Source organism: Oncorhynchus kisutch, unplaced genomic scaffold (genome assembly GCF_002021735.2).
Source record: "Oncorhynchus kisutch isolate 150728-3 unplaced genomic scaffold, Okis_V2 scaffold3655, whole genome shotgun sequence".
Classification (NCBI taxonomy): Eukaryota; Metazoa; Chordata; class Actinopteri; order Salmoniformes; family Salmonidae; genus Oncorhynchus; species Oncorhynchus kisutch.
The window spans coordinates 493,924-506,158 of NW_022265600.1; the positions used below are offsets into that span (position 1 = coordinate 493,924).

At 48.8% G+C, this 12,235-nt stretch overlaps 1 long non-coding RNA gene across 1 annotated transcript; it reads right to left on the bottom strand.

The window, feature by feature from the left end:
- Nucleotides 1–1,968: 1,968 nt before the first annotated feature.
- Nucleotides 1,969–3,443, bottom strand: LOC116371785 (uncharacterized). Its single transcript, XR_004209022.1, has 3 exons — nucleotides 3,399–3,443; nucleotides 2,998–3,273; nucleotides 1,969–2,018 (listed from the first exon to the last, which is right to left on the bottom strand). It is a non-coding gene; the product is annotated as an uncharacterized LOC116371785 (long non-coding RNA).
- Between the last annotated feature and the right edge of the window lie 8,792 nt (nucleotides 3,444–12,235).

Below are 12,235 nucleotides of genomic sequence, written 5' to 3' on the forward strand. Positions count from 1 at the left end.
CTTTTAGATTTCTTCCAAGGTTCTAGAAAGAGAAACTAATTCTGAACTTGTTATTAAAATTCAGCTTCATTCTACTCCTACTCCGTCCCCTGGGCTGCTCTCTCCTCTCCCGGTCCATCTTCAGCTCTGGAGCTCAGAGAGACCATCTCCATGGCATTGACATAAAGATCCATGCTGCTCACCCTGTTCACTCTCTTCTGCCTCCTGGTGGGCTAGGGAGACACAGCACCAACAGTCAGACATTTACTCTCTAGTATCTCCATTCTCTCTCCTTCCCTCTACCCCTCACCCTCACCCTCTAGTTTAAATGACTTGTAACGTCTGAGTAAATGTCTTTACCTTGTAGTACAGGTAGATGGTGGTGATGGATGTCAGTAGGATCAGCAGCACTACAACGTGTCTGATGATGAAGGCTGGCAGAGGAGAGGCTGCAAACAGAAACACCTTTGATGAGGGGACTGATCATCATCACATAGATCTGTGGGAAATTTGTCAATGACAAAGTTATAAGTCTGGTTCGTGTTCAGTTACCTGTGATGGTGAGGGAGAGGAGCTCACTCTCAGAGGAGAAGTTATGAGAGAAAACATAATTGTCATAAACACAGCTGTAGTTTCCTTGGTGGGAGTCATCTGCAGCAGGGAAGAGGAAGGCAGCAGAGTGATTGACAGCTGGCTGGGTCTGGGTTCTGTTGGAGCCGGTGAACGTGAGGAGGAAGGAGCCTCCTGGGTACTGTGGCTGAGTGGAGCAGGTGATGGTGAAGTTGTAGCCCCTGAACATCTCAGGCCCCTGGTGGCCCCTGAAGACCCCTCCCATTGGGTCAGTCAGGAAGATATCAGGCTGGACCAGGAGATCTGTAACAATAAAAGAGAACAAGAAAAACCTCTTCAACTAGTTTCCTATAGATATGACAATAACATCAGCATGTAACAGTGCCAGCCACCCTCCCTCACAGGGCAACATGAGTAGTGGGCCTACAGTCACTGAGACAACATATGTTGATATCAGGCTGAAGCAGGACATCTGGAACAAGAGGAGAGAAAAAGAAAACGTAGCTCCTCAACTACTTTCCTCATTTAGATGTGACAATAACATGACATGTGACAGTGGTAGTGAGTAGAGACGTTCACTGAGGTAACACTCAAATACAAAGCATTCTGGGATATTTAAGTTGTATTTGATTCCTACTTGACTGATTGATCTATTTAGTAAAGCAGACTGACAAGTTAAACAGTCATCATGAGAGGTGCAGAGGAAGTTGTATGAATGAAGGAAATCAGTTGAATATAATTATAATATGTTGTTATTACCTGAGCAGATCACTGTGAGTCCAGGAAGGAGATAATAACTTCTGGAACATTCCCTCAGTGCAGATTCATCCCCATCACAGTAAACTCCAAACCCTCTAGTGGTGTTTCCAGGTAGTGCTGAAACAGTGGAGCCACAACCAAGCTGTCTACACACTACTACAGACAAAAACATCCTGGTCCTGTCAGCAGCTCCCACAGTCCTCCACTCTCCCTGGTCGTACCACTCCACTCCACCAGCACAGCGACTGCCTCCTCCGACCAGCCTCACATCATCAGGCTCTGAGAAAAGGAGAGAGAGAGACAGTAATCTTACTATTTTCTCACTAAAACACACCTATATTTTCTCTCATATTCTTCACTCCAGGTGAGAAACAATGTTGATTGAGTGACAAACTGTTTCTTACCTGAGCAGGTGAGTCCAACAGCATTACCAGGTAGGCAGGTGTTGTTCTCTCTGTCTGAGGTGTCACAGTCCAGGAGAAGGGACTCTTTGCCTTTACACTGGAACTCTTTATCTAAGGTCTGACCCTCACCTTCTCCATAGAGCCCCCCCTGTAGAGCTGCAGGAGCCCCACAGCCAACATCCCTACAGACTACCTCTGCATCCTGCCGGTCAAAGTCAGCTTCACACACTGAGGCCCAGGACTGATTGGACTTCACCTCCACTCTCCCAGAGCAGAGACCAGCTCCATTCACAAGCCGCACAGACTCTGGAGAAAAAGAGTTGGTTGAACATTCAATCAGTTTTGTTGATGACACTGTCGAGGACTAAACACAAATATGTTGGATAAAAGATAGTAGTTTGCTATGTTTGATACTGTAAGAGGTAGAAATGGGTTCTTAGTCACTCAGAATAGGGTTGGGAATAATGCAGGCAGGAGACAGGAATAAGTTCACTTCACTTTATAGAAAATAAACAGCTGGACATTCATCAGGCAGCTTCACTTCAGTACCATCTGATCTACAAGGTCTGATACTGTATGTCAGGGTCAGGATGGGCCAAGAGTAGAAAAGGTTACTGGTTATGATGACATCACTGGTGAGAACTCAGTGATAAAAATGTATTTGATATCTCCCATATCTCCCTCTTCCTCTCCTCCTCCCTCCTCCTCTCTTTGTGACAGTGGTATTGAGTAGAGACGTTCACTGAGGTAACACTCAAATACAAAGCATTCTGGGATATTTAAGTTGTATTTGATTCCTACTTGACTGATTGATCTATTTAGTAAAGCAGACTGACAAGTTAAACAGTCATCATGAGAGGTGCAGAGGAAGTTGTATGAATGAAGGAAATCAGTTGAATATAATTATAATATGTTGTTATTTCCTGAGCAGATCACTGTGAGTCCAGGAAGGAGATATAATACATGGACTAAAGTATGTGGAACTCAGCAGTGAGTTTTACAACAGAGGATTATTTTTACGCTCTACGTGGTTCAACACTCGGCGGTCCGTTCTGTGAGTTTTTGTGGTCTACCACTTCACGGCTGAGCCGTTGTTGCTCCAAGATTTTCCACGTTGAAATTCACTGACATCTTCAGTAAGAACAGTTTTCTGACGATGTTTGTCTATGGAGATTTCATGGCTGTGTGCTTAATTTATTACACCTGTCAGCAACAGATGTGGCTAAAATAGCCGAATCCACTAAAGTCCACATACTATTGGCCATATAGTGTATCTTGTTATTACCTGAGCAGATCACTGTGAGTCCAGGAAGGAGATCATACATTCTTCTACACTCCCTCAGTGAAGACTCAGACCCAGAACAGGAAACTCTAAACCCTCTAGTGGTGTTTCCAGGTAGTGCTGAAACAGTGGAGCCACAACCCAGCTGTCTACACACTACTGCAGCTGTAAACATCACGTCAGAGAGAGTTCCCACAGTCCTCCACGCTCCCTGGTCGTACCACTCCACTCCACCAGCACAGCGACTGCCTCCTCCCACCAGACTCACATCATCAGGCTCTGAGAAAAGAAAAGAGAGAGACAGTAATCTTACTATTTTCTCACTAAAACACACCTATATTGTCTCTCATATTCTTCACTCCAGGTGAGAAACAATGTTGATTGAGTGACAAACTGTTTCTTACCTGAGCAGGTGAGTCCAACAGCATTACCAGGTAGGCAGGTGTTGTTTTCTCTGTCTGAGGTGTCACAGTCCAGGAGAAGGGACTCTTTGCCTTTACACTGGAACTCTTTATCCCAGGTCTGACCCTCACCTTCTCCATAGAGCCCCCCCTGTAGAGCTGCAGGAGCCCCACAGCCAAGCTCCCCACAGACTACCTCTGCATCCTGCCGGTCAAAGTCAGCTTCACACACTGAGGCCCAGGACTGATAGGACTTCACCTCCACTCTCCCAGAGCAGAGACCAGCTCCATCCACAAGCCGCACAGACTCTGGAGAAAAAGAGTTGGTTGAATATTCAATCAGTTTTGTTGATGACACTGTCAAGGACTAAACACAAATATGTTGGATAAAAGATAGTAGTTTGCTATGTTTGATACTGTAAGAGGTAGAAATGGGTTCTTAGTTACTCAGGATCAGGTTGGGAATAATGCAGGCAGGAGACAGGAATAAGTTCACTTCACTTTATAGAAAATAAACAGCTGGACATCCATCAGGCAGCTTCACTTCAGTACCATCTGAACTACAATGATCTGCCCATGAACATCTCCCATAAACCAATATGACAAACACAAATATAATGTTTAAATACATCTGACATCTCTCCCTCTATTTAAATGAAATAAAAACACATAAAACATGATACATGGTAATATTGTATAATGTATAAATAAATCTCTCAATATGACCAGTCTCTTACCTGAACAGGTCACATGATGATAATATCCACCATCACAGAAACCAGGTTCTCCTAAGATGTCACACTGTCTAATAGAAGACTCATTTCCACGACAAATACTAAATAGTGTGACTCCTCTTCTTCCATCTTCAATCAGAGGTCCTCTAGATTCAGATACAGGATTCCCACAGTCCATCTCTCTACACACAACCTTGGCCTCTTTCATTATGCTCCACCAACTAGAACATAGACCTGTCCACTCTCCTCTGTAGAAGACTTCCACTGTCCCAGAACAGGAAGTGGTCCCATCCACCAGTCTGACTGAGAGTTCAGCTGTAAACAGCAGAGAGGAAAACACAGTGGTGAGGACAGATGATGACAGTGATTCTGTCATTCTAACAGCAGTGATGCTTTGTGGTTGACAAGTATTAGTAGTTCCATAAAACACTACTTGTTATTGGGGTTTAGAATGGTTTGTATGGACACATGAATTTCTCCATGTGGGATAATAAAGTTGACTAATATTGAACTGCTATAATCACTGTAGATTTATACTCTACCTACCTGGTGGACTGATGCTTTGAGCCTGGAGATCTGAGGAGAAAGAGAGAGACAGAGGAGAAAGAGAGAGAAAGAGACAGAGGAGAAAGAGAGAGACAGAGGAGAAAGAGAGAGACAGAGACAGAGAGAAACAAAGGGGAAAGAGAGGAGTCAGAGGAAGAGAGAGACAGAGGTTAAATGAACATCAACATGATCTTTCATGATGTGATGGGGAAGACAGGCTTATCGTTGGTATGGTGCAACAACACCCATGTGTACATACACTATATATACAAAAGTATGTGGACACCCCTTCAAATTAGTGGACTCTATTTCAGCCACACCCCTTCCTGACAGATGTATAAAATCAAGCACTCAGCCATGCAATCTCCATAGACAAACATTGTCAGTAGAATTGAGTTAATATACTCCCCCTCTCCTCCCCTCTCCTCTACTCTTCTCCTCTTCTCCCCTCTCTTCTCCTCTACTCTTCTCCCCTCTCCACTCCTCCCCTCTCCTCCCACCTCTACTCTTCTCCCCCTCTCTTCTCCTCTCCTCTCCTCCCCTCTCCACTCCTCGCTCCTCTCCTCTCCTCCTCTCTCCTCCGCTTCAACCCCTCTCTCCTCCTCTTCTCCCGTCTCCTCCCTTCTCTACTACTCTTCAACCCCTCTCTTCTCCTCTTCTCCCCCTTCTCCCCCTCTCTTCTCCCCTTCTCCCCCTCCTCTCCTCTCCTCTCCTCTACTCTTCTCCCTTCTCGTCTCCTCTTCAATCTCTCTCTTCTCCTCTCTTCTCGCCCCCCTCTCCTCCCCTCTCCTCACCCCTCTCCTCTACTCCTCTCCCTTCTCCCCCCTCTCTCTTCATCTTCTCCCCCCTCTCCTCTTCTCCCCCTTCTCCCCCTCTCTCTTCTCCTCAACTCCTCCCTCTCCTCTTTTCCCACTCTCTCCTCTTCTCCACCTCTCTTCTCCTCTTCCCCCCTCCCCCCTCTCCTCTTCTCCCCCTTTCCCCTTCTCCTCTCCTCTCTTCTTTTCTCCTCCTCTCCCCTCTCCTCCCCTCCCCTCTCCTCTTCTCCCCTCTCCTCTTCTCCCCCCTCTCTTCTCTCCCTCTCTTCTCCTCAACTCCCCCCTCTACTCTTCTCCCCCCCTTCTCTTCTACTCTTCTTCCCAATTCTACCCCTCCCCTCTCCTCTTCTCCCCCTCTCCTCTTCTCCACCTCTCTTCTCCTCTTCCCCCCACCTCTGATCTTCTTCCCCTCTCATCTTCTCCTCCCTCCCTTCTCCCCCGTTCTTCTCCTCCCTCCCTTCTCCACTTCTTCCCCTGCCCTCTTCTTCCCCTCCCCTCCCACCTCTACTTTTCTCCCCTCTCCTCTCCCCTCTCTTCTCCTCCTCTCCCCTCTCTTCTCCTCTTCTCCCCCTTTCCTCTTCTCCCCTCCCCTCTCCTTTTCTCCTCCTCTTCTCTCTCTCCTTATCCCCCCCTCTCCTCTCCTCTTCTCCCCCAACTCTCCTCTTCTTCACCTCCCCTCTCCCTGTCCTCTTCTCCCCCCTACCCTTCTCCCCCTCTCCTCTTCTCCCCCCTCTACTCTTCTCTCCCTCTCTTCCCCCCTCTTCTCTCCTCCTCTCTTCTCCTCTTCTCCCCAATTCTACCCCTCCCCTCTCCTCTTCTCACCCCTCTGCTCTTCTCCCCCTCTCCATTTCTCCTCCCTGCTCCCACTCTCTTCTCCTCCCTCTACTCTTCTCGCCCTCTCTTCCCCTCTTCTCCCCCTCTCTCTCAATCTTCTCTCCCTCTCTTCTCCTCTCTTCCCCCCTCTTCTCTCTTCCTCTCTTCTCCTCGTCTCCCCAATTCTACCCCTCTTCTCTCCTCTTCTCACTCTCTTCTCCTCTTCTCCCCCACTCCTCTTCTCTTCTCCCCCTCTCCTCTTCTCTTCTCCACCTCTCTTCTCCTCTTTCCCCCTCTCCTCTTCTTCCCCTCCCCTCCCACCTCTGATCTTCTCCCCCTCTCCTCTCAACCTCTCCTCTCCCCTCTTTTCTCCTCCTCTCCCCTCTCTTCCCCTCTTCCCCCCTCTCTTCTCCTTTTCTCCCCTCTCTTCTCCTCTTCCCCCCTCTCTTCTCCTTTTCTCCCCTCTCTTCTCCTTTTCTCCCCTCTCCTCTTCTCTTCTCCCCCTCTCCTCAACTCTTCTCCACCTCTCTTCTCTTCTCCCCCTCCCCTCTCCTTTTCTCCTCCCCAATCGCCTTATCTCCCCCTCTCTTCTCCTCCCCCTCTCCTCTCCTCTTCTCCCACCTCTCTTCTCCTCCCCCTCTCCTCTTCTCACCTTCTCCTCTCTCCTCCTCTCCTCCCCTCTCTTCTCCTCCACTATCCTCTTCTCCCCTCCCCTCTCTTCTCGTATTCTCCCCTTCCCTCCCCTCTCTTCTCCTCTTCTCCCTCTCTCATCTTCTCCCCTCCCCTCTTCTCCAGCCTCTTCTCCCTCCCTCTCTTCTCCTCTTCTGACCCTCTCTTCTCCTCCCCTCCCCTCTCCCTTTCCTCTTCTCCTCTCTTCGTCTCCCAGTCTCTATTCTCCTCTTCACCCCCTTCTTCTCCCCCTCTCCTCTCCTCTTCTCCCCCTCTCCTCTTCTGACCCTCTATTCTCCTCTACTCATTTACCAGTCTCTCTTCTCCTACCCCTCCCCTATTCTCCCCCTCTCCTCTCCTTTTCTCCCAGTCTCTCTTCTCCTCTTCTCCCCCCTCTCTTCTTCTTCCCCTCCCTCTTCTCCTCTTCTTCCCCTGTCCTCTTCTCCCCCCTCTACTCTTCCCCTCTCTACTCTTCTTCCCCTCTCCTCTCCTTTTTCTCCCCCTTTCCTCTTCTCCCCTTCTCCTCTCCTCTTCTCCCTCTCTGTTCTCCTCTTCTTCCCCTGCCCTCCCCTGTCCTATTCTCCCCCTCACTTCTCCCCCCTCTACACTTCCCCCCTCTACTCTTCTCCCCCTTTCCTCTTCTCTCCCCTTCTCTCTTCTCCTCTTCTCCCCCTTCTCCCTTTCTCTTCTTCTTCCCCTCCCCTCCCATCCCTCCCCTCCTCTCTCTCCTCTTCTCCTCTTCTCCCCTCTCTTGTCCTCTTCTCCCCCTCTCTTCTCCTATTCTGCCTATCATCTACTCTTCTGCCCCTATCTTCCCCCTCATCTCCCCCTCTCCTCTTCTCCCCCTCTCCTCTTCTCCCCCCTCGTATCCCCCTCTGCCCTTCTCCCCCTCTCTTCTCCTCTTCTCCCCCTCTCCTCTCTTCTCCTCTACTCCCCCTCGCTTCTCCTCTCCTCTTCTCCCCCTATCTTCTCCTCTCCTCCCCTTCTCCTCTCCATTTCATTCTGTACTCCAACATCTGCCTGGTATTCAAGATAACACACAACATTGCAGCACCAAATTTGTTTTCTTCAACCTCAGACTTAAATATCAGTTTTCCAAGAACCTCCACCAGGGGAACTGTAGACTCCTCAACAGGTCCACCACCTTCTCCCAAACTGCCTTCTCACACAAACCAATAAAGACATGGTATGGTCTCACCTCAACATGGATCTAGTCCAATCAGACGTGTCTCACCTTAACATGGATCTAGTCCAATCAGACGTGTCTCACCTCAACATGGATCTAGTCCAATCAGACGTGTCTCACCTCAACATGGATCTAGTCCAATCAGACGTGTCTCACCTCAACATGGATCTAGTCCAATCAGACGTGTCTCACCTCAACATGGATCTAGTCCAATCAGACGTGTCTCACCTCAACATGGATCTAGTCCAATCAGATGTGTCTCACCTCAACATGGATCTAGTCCAATCAGACATGTCTCACCTCAACATGGATCTAGTCCAATCAGATGTGTCTCACCTCAACATGGATCTAGTCCAATCAGACGTGTCTCACCTCAACATGGATCTAGTCCAATCAGACGTGTCTCACCTCAACATGGATCTAGTCCAATCAGACGTGTCTCACCTCAACATGGATCTAGTCCAATCAGACGTGTCTCACCGCAACATGGATCTAGTCCAATCAGACGTGTCTCACCTCAACATGGATCTAGTCCAATCAGACGTGTCTCACCTCAACATGGATCTAGTCCAATCAGACGTGTCTCACCTCAACATGGATCTAGTCCAATCAGATGTGTCTCACCTCAACATGGATCTAGTCCAATCAGACATGTCTCACCTCAACATGGATCTAGTCCAATCAGATGTGTCTCACCTCAACATGGATCTAGTCCAATCAGACGTGTCTCACCTCAACATGGATCTAGTCCAATCAGACGTGTCTCACCTCAACATGGATCTAGTCCAATCAGACGTGTCTCACCTCAACATGGATCTAGTCCAATCAGACGTGTCTCACCGCAACATGGATCTAGTCCAATCAGACGTGTCTCACCTCAACATGGATCTAGTCCAATCAGATGTGTTCACACTGATATTGATCTAATAGGCAACAGTGATTTTATTAATGACAGAATAAACACTAAAAAACGCATTACATTTAAATAGCTGTAATAACTTAGCTCTGTACACTATTCTGATTAGATGCTATTTAATGCTGAGTTTGGACACAGGTTTCTATAGGAACACTAAGACACCTGGACCACATATTGAGATGTGCCTTTAGTTAAGTAAATCAGTTGTTACATAAGGTGACAGTTGTAGGTGTCACGACTTCCGCCGAAGTCGGTCCCTGTCCTTGTTCTGGCGGTGAAGAAGGATGGCGGTCTGCGCCCGTGCATTGACTATCGAGGTATCAACCAAATCACTGTGAGGTACAGCTACCTGCTGCCTCTCATATCCAGTGCGATAGAGGCAATGCACAGGGCTTCTTCACAAAATTGGATCTCAGAAGCGTTTACAACCTGGTGCGTATCCGGGAGGGAGACGAGTGGAAGACGTCATTTAGTACCACCTCAGGGCACTATGAGTACCTTGTCATGCCGTACGGGTTGATGTCTTCCAGGCCTTTGTAGAGGAGATTTTCCGGGACCTGCACGGGCAGGGTGTAGTAGTGTATATATCGACCACATTCTGATATACTCCGCTACACGCGCCAAGTGTGTGTCCCTGGTGCGCAAGGTACTTGGTCGACTGTTGGAGCCTGACCTGTACGTCAAGGCTGAGAAATGCCTGTTCCTCCAACAGTCCGTCTCCTTCCTAGGGTACCGCATTTCCACTTCAGGGGTGGAGATGGAGAGTGACTGCATTTCAACTTCAGGGGTGGAGATGGAGAGTGACTGCATTTCCACTTCATGGGTGGAGATGGAGAGTGACCGCATTTCCACTTCAGGGGTGGAGATGGAGAGTGACTGCATTTCCACTTCAGGGGTGGAGATGGAGAGTGACCGCATTTCCACTTCAGGGGTGGAGATGGAGAGTGACTGCATTTCCACTTCAGGGGTGGAGATGGAGAGGGACTGCATTTCCACTTCAGGGGTGGAGATGGAGAGTGACTGCATTTCCACTTCAGGGGTGGAGATGGAGAGTGACCGCATTTCCACTTCAGGGGTGGAGATGGAGAGTGACTGCATTTCCACTTCAGGGGTGGAGATGGAGAGTGACCGCATTTCCACTTCAGGGGTGGAGATGGAGAGTGACTGCATTTCCACTTCAGGGGTGGAGATGGAGAGGGACTGCATTTCCACTTCAGGGGTGGAGATGGAGAGTGACTGCATTTCCACTTCAGGGGTGGAGATGGAGAGTGACCGCATTTCCACTTCAGGGGTGGAGATGGAGAGTGACTGCATTTCCACTTCAGGGGTGGAGATGGAGAGTGACCGCATTTCCACTTCAGGGGTGGAGATGGAGAGTGACTGCATTTCCACTTCAGGGGTGGAGATGGAGAGTGACTGCATTTCCACTTCAGGGGTGGAGATGGAGAGTGACTGCATTTCCACTTCAGGGGTGGAGATGGAGAGTGACTGCATTTCCACTTCAGGGGTGGAGATGGAGAGTGACTGAATTTCAGCTGTGTGTAATTGGCCGACTCCCACCACGGTAAAGGAGGTGCAGCGGTTTCTATGGTTTGCCAACTACTACCGGAGGTTTATCCAGGGCTTTGGTCAGGTAGCCAACTACTACTGGAGGTTTATCCGGGGCTTTGGTCAGGTAGCCAACTACTACCGGAGGTTTATCCGGGGCTTCGATCAGGTAGCGACTCCCATTACCTCACTGCTGAAGGGGGGACCGGTGCGACTGCAGTGGACGGCTGAGGCGGACAGGGCTTTTGGTCACCTGAGGGCTCTGTTTACCTCGGCTCCCCTGCTGGCTCATCCGGATCTGGGATAGGAGCCGTGCTCCCTCAGCACTCGGGTACGCCACTAAAGCTCCGCCCCTGTACTTTCTTTTCGAAGAAGCTCAGCCCGACGGAGCGAAACTATGATGTGGAGGACCGGGAGCTGTTGGCTGTTGTCAAGGCTCTGAAGGTGTGGAGACATTGGCTTGAGAGGGCTAAACACCCTTTTCTCATCTGGACTGACCACCGCAATCTGGAGTACATCCGGGCAGCGAGGAGACGGAGCGGTCCATCGATCACTGATCATAGATCAGAGGAGCGGTCCATAGATCACACTCCCGAACTTCTGGCCTCTTGTCTGGTGGCACCGGTAGTGTGGGAGCTGGACGCGGACTTACCTCTGGTTTTCACCTCCGCCACTGGGTTTTCCCCTCCGCCACCGCAGTGAGGCCCCGGTCTGGCTCTCGACCAGAAACCTGCCCCTCCGCCTGCCCTGCCGGAAGCTGGGCCCGCGGTTCAAAGTCCTGAGGAGACTGAACGAGGTTTGCTACAGGTTACAGCTTCCCTCCGATTACCGTATTAACCCCTCGTTCCATGTGTCTCTTCTAGCCTTCGCTACCGGCCTTCTAGCCATCGCCGATCCACTTTTCATTTTCCATTTGTTTTGTCTTTGTTTTACACGCCCGGTTCCAATTCCAAATGACATGTTCATTATTGAACCCTCTGTTTTCCCCATGGTTTTTGTGCGGGATTGTTTTATGTATGTTCGGTCTGTTACTGTGGGCTCGGTATTTAGGACTATTTGAGTAAGTTACATGTGTTACTCATCTCTACTGTCCTGACTCCTCTGCACCAGCTACCCAGACCATTACAGTAGGACTGTGAACAAAGTAGCTGAATTGTCAAAGATTGAGGTCACCCAAAGACAAGTAATCCAGAACTTTCTCTGGTAAAGAATTACAAATCTACCACTTTCATACAAACCCCTCGATACACAGCAGAACATCTACACTGAATCCATCCACCAAACATCCTGATTTGTTTTAATGAACACTTTTTATGACACTAAAATAACCTTCAACTACAGAATATATGAAGGTATTATTGTCATTGTTACATTATATAGGCTACAGGAAGTTATATTCTTCCATTGTAAATAACACGCTCTCCCTCCATCTACAATCATCAGGTCTGCTTGCAGATGAACAGAATGTCTTGGAAAGCCAGACCTTTAGACCTCATAGTTCTGTCCAATACATTGTTGATTTTTTTCATATTTATTCTTTCCTTACAAGTTGGGATTTAAATTGATGGACACGCCATGATGTCTCAGTGAAAAATGTATAACGTAGTATCTAC